The following is a 12161-nucleotide window of genomic DNA, read 5'->3' on the forward strand; positions in this document are numbered from 1 at the left end:
TAATTCATCTGGCCCCCGAGAGCGACGCTCATACCCTCATCAGAGTGGGTGGTCGCCTACGCAGAACCCCCAACACACTCCTGATGGGGCGGCTAGATCCTGCATTACCACAGACAATGTACCGGCCTGAAGAAGCGAACGGCCGACGAATGTGGAGGTACAGCCAAGTATTAGCCGACAAGTTTTGGAACAGTTTCCTACTGCACTACCTACCGTCTCTACAGACCCGCCAGAAGTGGGTAAAGGAGAGAGACAATTTGACAGAAGGAACAGTCGTCATGATTATTGATCAATCACTGCCCAGAGCTATGTGGCCGGCCGGCCGCGTAAGCAAAGTGATCACCGGTGCCGACGGCAAGGTCCGAGCAGCTGAAGTGCTCGTCCAGGGTCGCACTTATACCCGTCCCGTGGCAAGGCTCATAGAACTGCCTCGACTCCCAGACACAATCGATGATGACCATGACCCTACAACCCTATGACTTTGTGAAGTTGACTGACCCCTACAGCAAACCCTTATGTGTAAATAGACAACGCGATTAATCTGTCTCTGTTTAACTGATTAGGTCTGGGACCTATTCAGGGGGTGGCTGTTGTGAAGGGCCAGATTAAACCGAATATATATATTTATTTATATATATATATTTAATTGTATTTGTATATTCTCTAATATTCCCTGATATCCCTTGTATATTCCTTGTACAATATGCATTGAATATCCATTCTAGCCTACTGAACATCCCATAATAGTCTCCATTCTACTATTGGTCGAGACCTTGGTGCCAGGCTGCCATACCCCTCAGACCCAGTTCAAACGTACCGCTCCACATGTACGAACAAGTCCTAGTTCCGCGTAGGAATCTGGCTACCGCACCACTAATGGGACTATTTGTTCATAGTGCGTATATATACTGCGCTACTAAAGTAGGACTTTCTTTTCAGTCCAGTTTCTTACCCTCCAATAGAGTCACAGACGTAAAGCCTCCCCGCGACGCCACGTGTGGGAGTAAGGCCAAGTTCGCCTACCATCGGTATTGAGACATCGTGTATATTAATATTTGAATAGTCATATTTGGCACTATATCGTCGAGTTGGACGTAGTCTATTAAGCTAATAATAGTCTGTTAATATATAGTGCTTCGTGCGGTGAGAATACTACCGTAGTCAGTACCCCATCGTTTCGGGCAGAGAACTGGCTGCTTACCCAGGGTGGTTGACCCTACGTGAAGCTGCACCCGAGGAGCCCCAGAGCCGACGAGCGAGTGGACCTGTATACCGGATTATTCTACCGACGACAGCCCGCCTTCCCAGGCACGGATTATGCTTTGTATACTTTGATTATTCCATGGATAAAGACCCCCGACACTGCCGTGTGTTGGAACCCCCCCCCCCTGGAGAGGACGCAAGGTGAGGAGACGCTCTGCAAGACAAGGTCGCTTCACGTCTCTCCCCCGTGGACCGGAGAGAGCCGGCCCACAAAGAGTCCACCTGCTTTCATCTGTGGTCCAAGGATCGCCGGCGCATTGAACGGCACTACAGTGGGTTCACCTGGGATACCCTTGGCCGGACGAGGCAGCCGGATTCTACCCCCCCCCCCCTCCTACTCCTGTCGGCTTACAAGCGACCGGATTAACCCCCTCTAGTGTATCTAGTATATAATCATTAAAGTATCATTGCTGTTATTCCTTAACTATTCCAGGTCGTATATTTACCACCTGCGCCTTCAGAGATTGGACATTCTCTATTGATATACCGACGAATACTCTTTGCCATAAAAGTGCATACTATTTCAATTCATAAATGTAATTAAGTGATTAAGTGCTTGTTCTACACACCATCGCTGTGTAGAAATAAAGACCTGTTTCGACTTCGTACATTTGTGTTGGATCCGTTTCATCTACGTGAGAGTGTTCATGATAATATATTTATGCCGTGTACTGGGTGGCCGAATATTAAGTACAAAGGTAGTGGTAGTAAGTATCATATCTAGTAATACAGTCAGGGAATTGTACCCCTCAGTTACAGATACAATACTGAAAGTCTGAAACTGACATGTTTCCAGTCCTCATCCATCTTGTCCACACACGTTACGCTATTTTTGTAAAGATTATCAGAGGAAATCACAATAAATGAAAAAATTATGGCTCTGCTTGCAATGCTTAGAATCTTAGAATCTCTCCCTCTCCCTCTCCCTCTCTCTCTTTCTCTCACACACACACAAACACATACTTATCTACTGCCTGTCTTACACTGTACTCATAACTACCATCATACAATGATGAGAAGACCTATCGGGAGGAGGTTGATGAATGAAGGTTATCCTATAACCCAGGGGTGGGCAATTATTGTTCCCAGGGGGCCAAATGAGCAACTGAAAATATTTTGGAGGGCTGGGCCAAAATTCCGAACTCAATTATGCATAATATACATTTTATTTCTATATAAAAAGCAGTAAATGGCATTGTTTTGACCGCTGGTAAGAGTGTATGTTATTATTTGGCAATTAAAAGGTGAGGTTAGCTTTCAAAAATACCATTTATTCAAATAGAATTTCCAAAATGATAAACAAAATGTGAAACATTTAAAGGTCAACCTCCACGTTGTATTTTTGTTCAATAAACAATGTGGACTAGGCCAACAGTGACTTTCATGAAGAATTGGAAAAAAAAGTATTGAAATTGACCCAGTTTTAGCGTTTTTATCAAGACATTTTGTCTGCCCAACACAATCACCACGCACGTGCATATTTTAATCAATGGTTCATAACGTGCGCGTGTAATGTCGTCACAACAGGTGTTGGTCACCAGGGGGCTCTGTGAGTCACAGGCAGTAGCAAGGAGGCGGAGCATTGTTTCCGGCGTTGGGTGCATGATGCGCATGCGCTGTGATCACACCAGGCAGCCAACACCGGAAATAATGCCGTTTTGAGCAGTTTATAAAAAATATTTAAAATGTTTATTAGCAACGCAGAGCTTTCAAACCATCCCGTATCTCTGTCCGAAACCCTCGTGCAACTGTGAGTACATTTGAAATGTCTCTGTGATACTTGTATAACGAACGGTTCGGCCAGAACCAGTCCTTCATGGTAAATCTAGGTTGGTTTCCTATTAAGGAGCAAGTGACTGTGGATTCACTCGGTGCATCAGTCACGAAAGGGGCTATGATGAGCTTGGCAAGCCAGAGTAAAACACACTTTTCATTCAATCAATAACAACATTAACCAGACTCTCGTTGTGTCTATTATGCTAACGCTAACGTTACCTCATTGTGTCTATTCTACAAGCTTTAACGTTACCTAGCCTCTCGTGTCTATCTGCTAACATTAGCATTAGGCTAACTAACGTTACCACTCGTCCCTAACCCCAACAACAAGCGTAACTAATCAGCTATCTTTTTGTCAGACTAAACTCTCCGCTCGGTGGCAAATTGTGTTGATGTCGGTTTTGTTTCATCAATAAATGAGGCAGAATACACAGTGACTGTATCCTGTTTTATTGCACTTGTTTCGTGCTGCAAACATACATAAGACATCCTACGCGAGACATTAAAGATGGCAGCGTTCTGTTTTCGTTCAGACTCTCCAGACAGTGACGCGTCTCTCTTCTGACCAATCAGTGGTCTGCAGTTTTTCACGTGACATTTCTGGAGCTCTCATGCTGATCACCAGCAGCCCCGCCTCCCCACACGGAGACAAACTGAGTACTTTATTTTAGTGGAAAAGCAACATTAGATTCGGCTCATTAATATGCACCTGTGTCCTGTTGTGACGTCGGCGTTTGATAAGCTTTTTTGATTCGCGCGTGCATGTTATTCGTGTGTGGACCTTTTTAACTCTTTCAGAGTGGCATTTCCGGTGTCAAATGGAAAAAAATAAATAATGAAATTATATACCAATGATGTAAACTACCCATAATTGATCAGTAGGGTTTAAGCTGGAGGTTGGCCTTTAACTCATTTTCAGTCACATTAATAACAAAGGGCATTTTGAGTTTCATATACTATTGAAACAAGGATCTTCTTAGCTTTCTAAAGACATCACATCATCTTTGTAGCCAAAATAAACAAGACATGTCACTGAACCGTGTAACTGTGTAAAGAAAAGTGTCAAAGTTTTGTAGCCTTTTTTACTTTACATGCCTATATTAAACATTTAATGTTTTCAGAACTGCAAAAAAAAAGAATGTGTCCCATTTCACTTGTTATATTTCCACATTTTAGTGTTCTTCAGTTCTTTTTCTTTTACATGACATACAGATAGACAGTACTGCTACATCTATACATTTATGACATACCAGATTTGCAAATACAGTACTGTTTGTGATACAAAAATAGTCCAGAAAAGGGAGTATATACATTTGACGTAAAAACTGTACATTGGAGGAGGTTGGGTGGGGTTGGGTAGGGAGGGGTTGGGGGGGGGAAACACTGTACAAGCAAAACTGTACATTGGGATATTGACAACCATACTAGGTAATTTACATTGGAGGGGGTTGGGGGGGGGGGGACACTGTACAAACAAGCAAAACTGTACATTGGAATATTGACAACACCATACTAGGTAAATTACTGTACATTGGAGGGGGTTGGGTTAGGACATTTACAGGGGCCAGTTTCGAATTGCAGTCTCCCGTAGGTGTTCCTTGAGAGTGGTTTTGAAAGTGGGTAGTGATTCACATTCCTTTACAGCTTTGGGTAGGGCGTTCCACATTGATGTGGCATAATTGCGAAATGTGTTTAGTCCCTTGTTTGAGCCGAATCTGGGTTTAACATGATTTGTGGAGCTCCCTCTGGTGTTGTGATCATGGTATTCACTGACCTTTGGGAAGTATTTTGACATGTACATGGGTACCTTGGTCGTGTAGTGTATCTTGTAGACCAGGCCCATTGCAAGTTGCTGTACTCTGTCGTCTACTCTAAGCCATCCTAGGTTGTCAAAGTGGGCATGTCTGTTCACATATGTATGTGGATCCAAAGAGAACCAACATCTTCTGAGCATGTCTCCTCATGTTTGGAAAGTTATCCTCCTTGAGAGCAGAGTAGAACTCTAGCAGTGATGCTGACTTAAAGTGCTCTTTCAGTAGTGAATCAGACTGCAGGTCAATGAGTTCAAGCTGAACATCAGTGGGTGCACTATCAACACTGCAGGTAAAGGGAAAGGAAACCAGCTGCATTTCATCCTCAACCTTTTTGAAATCTTGAAAACGCCTTGAAAATTCATCATGCAGTGCTCCTAACATGGATGAGTACCTGTGCCGGTGATCAGCTGATCTACCTACCTCAGTTGTAAAAAGAAATAACCACTTTCGACAGTTTTCGGCTTGCCATTGCCCCGACTGCTTTTTTGTTGAATCAAGTCAAATCCTAGGTAAGCGTATATTGTGCGTGTGAACGTTGACATGAAACATTTTTTTTTAAATTATAAAAAAATTTGAAAAAAAAAAAAAAAAAATTTAATTTTTTTATTATCATATAATGTTTTGCGGGGCGGTCAGAATCATCCCGCGGGCCGTATTTGGCCTGCGGGCCGTACAATGCCCAGGTCGCGTGAATATTAAAGGCAACCTACTTGTGTTCAGCTTTTCTCTGATTGGCCACGACCCCCCGCCCCCTTTTGCCGCGAATGCGGCAACGCGGCAGCAGAGGTCCCTGCAAGGTCCCAAATTAAATTAAATGAAGCGTGCAGCGAACGCGGCAGCAGAGTGTATAATGTTATTTTGCGGAGCATAATGTATAATGTTATTTCGCCCGTTTGTACAAATATCATACTTCTGAAGTATAAACAAACTATACTGCTGTGACGTTATTTCGCCCGTTGGAGGCTGCTGACTGATTAATAATAAGCTCTCTTTATTTCGCTTCCATTCATTTTGGGGACGATGTTCAAATATCATACTTCTGAAGTATAAACAAACTATACTGCTGTGACGTTTGATTGATTGATTGAATAGTTTATTGGTTTAGAATGGAAAATCACACATATACATTGGATCACAATATGAAAACAGGTATACATTTTCTCCATTTACCAATAGGATTTCATAAAAACACAATAAAGCCATAGGCTTGTTTCCATTGTGGTCCTTCATCATTGGTGTCAGTGGATTTATGTACTGGTGTGTGGACGTGGGTGTTTGTAGTGTCTGTATGTCAGGATGTGTGGTATAAAAACAAAAAAATACATACAATAATATTCCATTTTATAGACAATAAAAGAATAAAAAAGGAACAACACATATTAAAACCCTTTGTTCACTACTCCCAGCTTCTGCTACTTATGATCCACCTCTTTATAGCTAATTTAAAAGTGGAGAAGGGGCTTATGGTCTTCAACTCCATTGGTAGGCTATTCCATTGTACTGCTGCTGAATATAGGAATGCGTTTTGGCCAATTTTCCTATTGCATCTCACTGGGACGATGTCTGTAGGGCTCCCCCTGGTGGCGTGTCCGTGTACATCCCTTACCATGTTAAAATATCCACTGAGGTACTGAGGGACAGTATTCCAGAGTATCCTATGTGTTATGTTGAGTTTTATTTGAGAGACCCTCTCCTCAACCCTGAGCCATTTGAGGCTGTTAAAATGTGTCTGTGTAAGGTGAGTCCTGGGATGGAGTTTTAAAATCATTCTAACTAATTTGTTCTGAGCTGTCTGTAGCCTACCTTTCAGTGCTACTGTGATGCCAGTGTACCAGGAGGAGCATGCATAGTCATAATGACATTGGATCAGTGCCCCTGCCAGGACTTCCATTGCTGACCTGTTAATATAGGTGGACACTCTACCGAGAAATTTTATTCTCTGATTGATCTTTGTGACCACCTTTTGTGCCATGCTCACCCCTGATAAGGTGTTGTCCAAAATACATCCTAAGTATGTGACTTCCTCCTTTGCTGTTAACTCGATATCTCCTACCACTACCTTGAACCCAGTTGTTATTTCACCCGTTGGAGGCTGCTGACTGATTAATAATAAGCTCTCTTTATTTCGCTTCCATTCATTTTGGGGACGATGTTCAAATATCATACTTCTGAAGTATAAACAAACTATACTGCTGTGACGTTATTTCGCCCGTTGGAGGCTGCTGACTGATTAATAATAAGCTCTCTTTATTTCGCTTCCATTCATTTTGGGGACGATGTTCAAATATCTGGCTTGCACGTTGGCACAAAAGCTTGCACGTTGGCGGCAGGGTCCATCGCGAATTAGTTAGTTATATTAGTATATTAATATTAGTATATTAGTTAGTTATATGGCGGCGTTAAGTGATGCGGCGATGCAGCATTAACCAACAACATTAACCAACAACGAGAGTGGCGCGGCGCGTGCTAGGGCGGTCACGTGGCCGTGTGGCCAATCAGGGAAACGCTGAACGAAAAGCTGAACACAAGTAGGTTGCCTTTAATATTCACGCGCCCAGGTCTGCTATAACCCTAGTTATATGATTGGCGTAGCTGTCTGCTTCCTATGGGAATACACTCAGCGCCTGTGCGCGTTCAATGAAAACTTTTCATATTCACACTTTTATTTGCCCAACCACGCCCACCTCCAGCCACTCAAAGGCCAGGTGTGCGGCCTACTTCTTCCTTCCGAGTCTGAATTTTCAGCGAAACCCAGCCAAGGGTCCTCAGGGCTGTGATTAAAGCAGACAGTTACGCCAATCATATAACTAGGGTTATAGGATAACCTTTGTTATATTTCATTGGCTACGCTGTCTGCTTCGCCTATGGGACAACGGGCGAAGCAGGGCCGTAGCCCCGACAAATGCACCCTGTGAGGTCCCTCACAACCATCAGAAAAACATGGGGTGGGGTCCGCCTCCTAACGAGGAGCGGAGAGAAGGACACCAATCATACGCAGTGGGGCGCAGTTACCCCAAAACGCACAAGGTGAGTAGATCATGCGAAAAACCGGCGTCTACTCCACCATGCACCCCGCCAGCCGCCTGGCAGCGGGATGCAAAAGGGGTTCCAGCTCTAAGGGCCGCACTCCTCCTTTACAGAGGCGGGCCCCCCGGCCATGGCCGTGAGACAGAACCCCCCCGAAGGTTCCGATGAGGACCAAAAAGTCCTCACCCGGATTCATGACAGCGTCCTACCATCGTGCTCCCTATCGAGCCGAGCGCCGAGAGAGGGAGTGCGCACGCGCTTGACCGACGAGCCACAGAGGGCTGACGGCAAGCCCACCCCACCCATTCCCACACCGGAAGCTCCGCTGAGGCAGCCGCCAGTGAGCCTCCCGTAATTCTGGGGCCTACAGGTGACCAGTACAGCAGAGCATGGCTGACACCCGGCGGACACTAGGATAAGACCGACCCCGCCCGGCGCGGCCAATGCGAGTCCTGTGTCCCCTAATGCAGCCGCAATCCGTAAAACAGACAGGAGGTCTGCGTCCTGGCCGTAAGTCACAGAGGCGCTAGAGCAGGGGTAGGCAATTAATTTTTACAAGGGGCCACATAAGAAAACTGAACTGTGTTGGAGGGCCGAACCAATGATAACTTGAACTTAATTCTGCTCAATATGTATTATCTCCCATTGTAAAAAGTTGTCAATTATATATTTTGATTAGCTGCTACTGGTAATCAGAAGACTCAATAAACATCGAAATAAGATAAGATAAGATAAGATAAGATATTCCTTTATTGATCCCCTTGGGGAAATTCAGGCCTCATAGCAGCATGGGGGAAGGGGGGAGGGGGGGGTGGTACAGGTAGTAAAAACAACACAGGCAGTGTAAACAATTAGGTCAATTTGGTCAGTATAATTTACTATCTAACTAGCTGAAAAAAAAATATTCACATTATTCACAGTGTCACATAAGGTGCAGTATGCATAAGGTAGTGTTATAATTTACTATCTACTGAGTATACATTATTCACAGTATCACAGTATCCACTGAAATATACATTATTCACAGTATCACAGTATCACAGTATCCACATAAGGTGCAGTATGCCTAAGGTAGTGTAGGTTGTCCTCCTTGGGTTCCTATAAGTCCCAGGTCAATGTCTTATAGCAGTCGCTGTTGTGAGGCCTGGAGGCTGCTAGTCGCTGCCCACTGTTGTGGAGCCTGATGGCCGCTGGTATGAAGGACTGTCCGAGGCGGTTAGTTGAGTCGGGGGGGAATGAGTCTGTGGCTGAACGAGCTTCTCATCTTGACTAGCTCGTTGTAGAGGGGGTGGTAGGGGTTCTCCATGATGGCAGCCAGCTTCCTTATCATCCCCCTCTCTGCCATCACCTCTAGTCTAGGTAGCTCCACTCCCACCACGGAGCTAGCCTTCCTCACCAGCTTGTTGAGCTTGTTGGTGTCCCTTGAGTTGATGTAGCCTCCCCAACATGCCACAGCATAGAAGAGGATGCTGGCCACTACAGACTGGTAAAATGACTGCAGCAGTCTGTTGCACACATTGAAGAACCTGAGTCTCCTCAGGAAGAACAGCCTGCTCTGTCCCTTCCTGTAGAGGGCCTCTGTGTTATCCGACCAGTCCAGTTTATTGTTCAGGTGTACCCCAAGGAACTTATATGAGTCCACCACCTCCACATCCACCCCTCGGATGGTGATGGGAATCGGGGGGGGCCTCTTCTTGCCCCTCCAGAAGTCCACCACCAGCTCCTTGGTCTTACTGGTGTTGAGTTGGAGGTGGTTGCTGTCGCTCCACCCCATGAAGCTCTCCACAGGGCTCTGTACTCCTCCTCATCATCGTCGGTGATGTAGCTTACGATGGAGGAGTCGTCTGAGAACTTCTGCAGGTGGCACCCGCTTGAGTTGCGGCAGAAGTCTGAGGTGTAGAGGGTGAAGAGGAAGGTTGACAGCACAGTTCCTTGGGGGGTGCCGGTGTTGCTCACCAGTACGTCAGACTGACTGTCCTTTAGTCTGACGTACTGCGGCCTCTCAGTGAGGTAGTCCTTGATCCAGGCCACCAAGCCGTGCACCAGAAATATAGAAGTAATAAACAGTTAAAAACTAAAACAATCATTACATCAGTGTTCCATTTTATTTTCAACTTGTTAATCTTCACAAACACTGGAGATGTTTTGCAGTATGTTAAAACTAAGACATGCAATTTATAAACTTTATACAAAAAGCAATACATGCTTTAGATTTTCTTCAGTTATTTTTACTTGTATGGGTAAATAGGAGAGATATGAGGACTGTGTATGTGTAACTATAGGAAGGATTATATATTTTGATTAGCTACTACTGGTAATCAGAAGATTCAATAAACATAGAAATATAGAAGTAATAAACAGTAAAAACTAAAACAATCATTACATCAGTGTTCCATTTTATTTTCAACGTGTTAATCTTCACAAACACTGAAGAGATGTTTTGCAGCATGTTAAAAGCCTGTGTACAGTAGGCCTATGTGTAACCTTTTATCTGTTCAGTGAGAGAAATCCAGTCTGGCTTGGGCTTGAACAAGTGCATTGAAATCTGGCTGCATATCTGAGGTGGATATGCGAAGGACATCTGAGAGGTGATCATCAGTGATAGATACAGCTTCTATGCTGTTCCGACAGATCCGGGGGTGTGCCCGGTTCCTAACGGCAGTGTTGAAAAACACCCGGAACCCGGGAGCACTGACCTCTAATTACCAATACGTTAGGCCGTAGGGAGGCAGAATAGGCCAACTACCTCCCCACTGTATTGGGCCGTCACCCCACTTAGAGGGAGTCGGCGAAGTCCGCCATGTGAGATGTGACACAGCCCAGTGGCCGAGGTCCCACATCAATGATCGACCAACCAATTGAAAACGACCTTTACAATCCAACTTAACAGCTTGGAGAATGGGTACTCCACCACACGCTCAACACACACAGCTGTAAAAGACGATCAGAGATGTGGAACTCTAAAAGTCTAAACCCTCTACTCGTCATCCACTCACATACGAGTCAGGGAGAAAAACACAGCACAGTACCACTGTGCGTCTTTCAACCCCATATTCGAATGACAAGCAGGGCCACCCTGTGTGGGCAGACGTCATCCCCCTTTGCAGCAGTAGGGGGGGCTGTCTAACAGCCCATACCGAGGATGGAAACCTTCACCATGCCTCCTCCCAAAATCGACCGATCGGGAGACATGCGTGGCATGGGTCTGAATCACTCCCCCCGTTCTCACAGAAAACGGGGGCAGACCCTTCAACCAGTCCCCATTACTGGGACCGGAAAATCGACCTATTTCGCCAACAAAATTCAGAATGAAACCGATTTTGTCTGGCCGTCATGGCTGTGACACCTGCTGTATTACAGCAGAGCCAGAAACAGAGCAAGATGAAAAGGAACCTCGAATAAACAACCCGAACCAGGGAGGTGCGCACGCAACTCTCCTGGTTGCTAACGCCAAAGCCAGCAAGGGTCCCCATATATCCGCCGACGGATAGCGGGGAACCCCGTCTATGCAAAGGGCAGATATGTAAATACAGATATGTAAATACCATACGTCACCGCTTACCTTCTCCTTTTTTTTATCAACTTTTTCTCCCATTTTCAATTTTTCTCCCATCCCAATTTCGTATCGTCCAATTCTACCCTCCCCTGTCTCGAACGTTGTTAGGCCATGCCTCCCACAAGCCGGCTGCAATGTGGACTAAGCCTTACATCACGTGTCCCCTCCGGTACTCGAGGAAGCAGCAGTCGCATCTTTTCACCTGCACAGCGTGATCTCTCAGCGTCGGGGGTCTGCGTTTGGAGGGCACGCCGCCCCTGTCGCTTCCTGATTCTGCTGCGCAGGCACACCAACCGACCTGTAGGAGTCGTTGTCCACAACGTCCGATCCCCACCCATCAGCTTCCCACCCCCTAATACTGCCAATTGTATTGTATTGCCAAGCTGATAGCAATGCGGAGAGCTGGGCTCGAACCCAGCGTCTCCTGCATTGGTGGTGAGCGCCTTGCCCACTGCACCACCTAGCCGCCCACCGCTTACCTTCTCCTAGTGGGAGCGGCAATGCGGCGTGTTGTCCGCGCTCATGGTTGACCAGAGGAGCTGGATGTAAGATATTTAATGAATAAATATAGTACAGCCCCCCACATCAGGCCTTCTCCCGATACGTCATATACCCACATGAACAGACTGTAAAGGACCCCCTACAGGTATAATGCCGGTTCCAATTTGAAAACATGGGACCAGACACCGCCCGCTGCCTCCGGGCTGAGTGCCACCGGATCCAGT

Source organism: Notolepis coatsorum, assembly GCF_963971535.1.
Source record: "Notolepis coatsorum genome assembly, chromosome: 7".
In the NCBI taxonomy this organism is placed as follows: Eukaryota; Metazoa; Chordata; class Actinopteri; order Aulopiformes; family Paralepididae; genus Notolepis; species Notolepis coatsorum.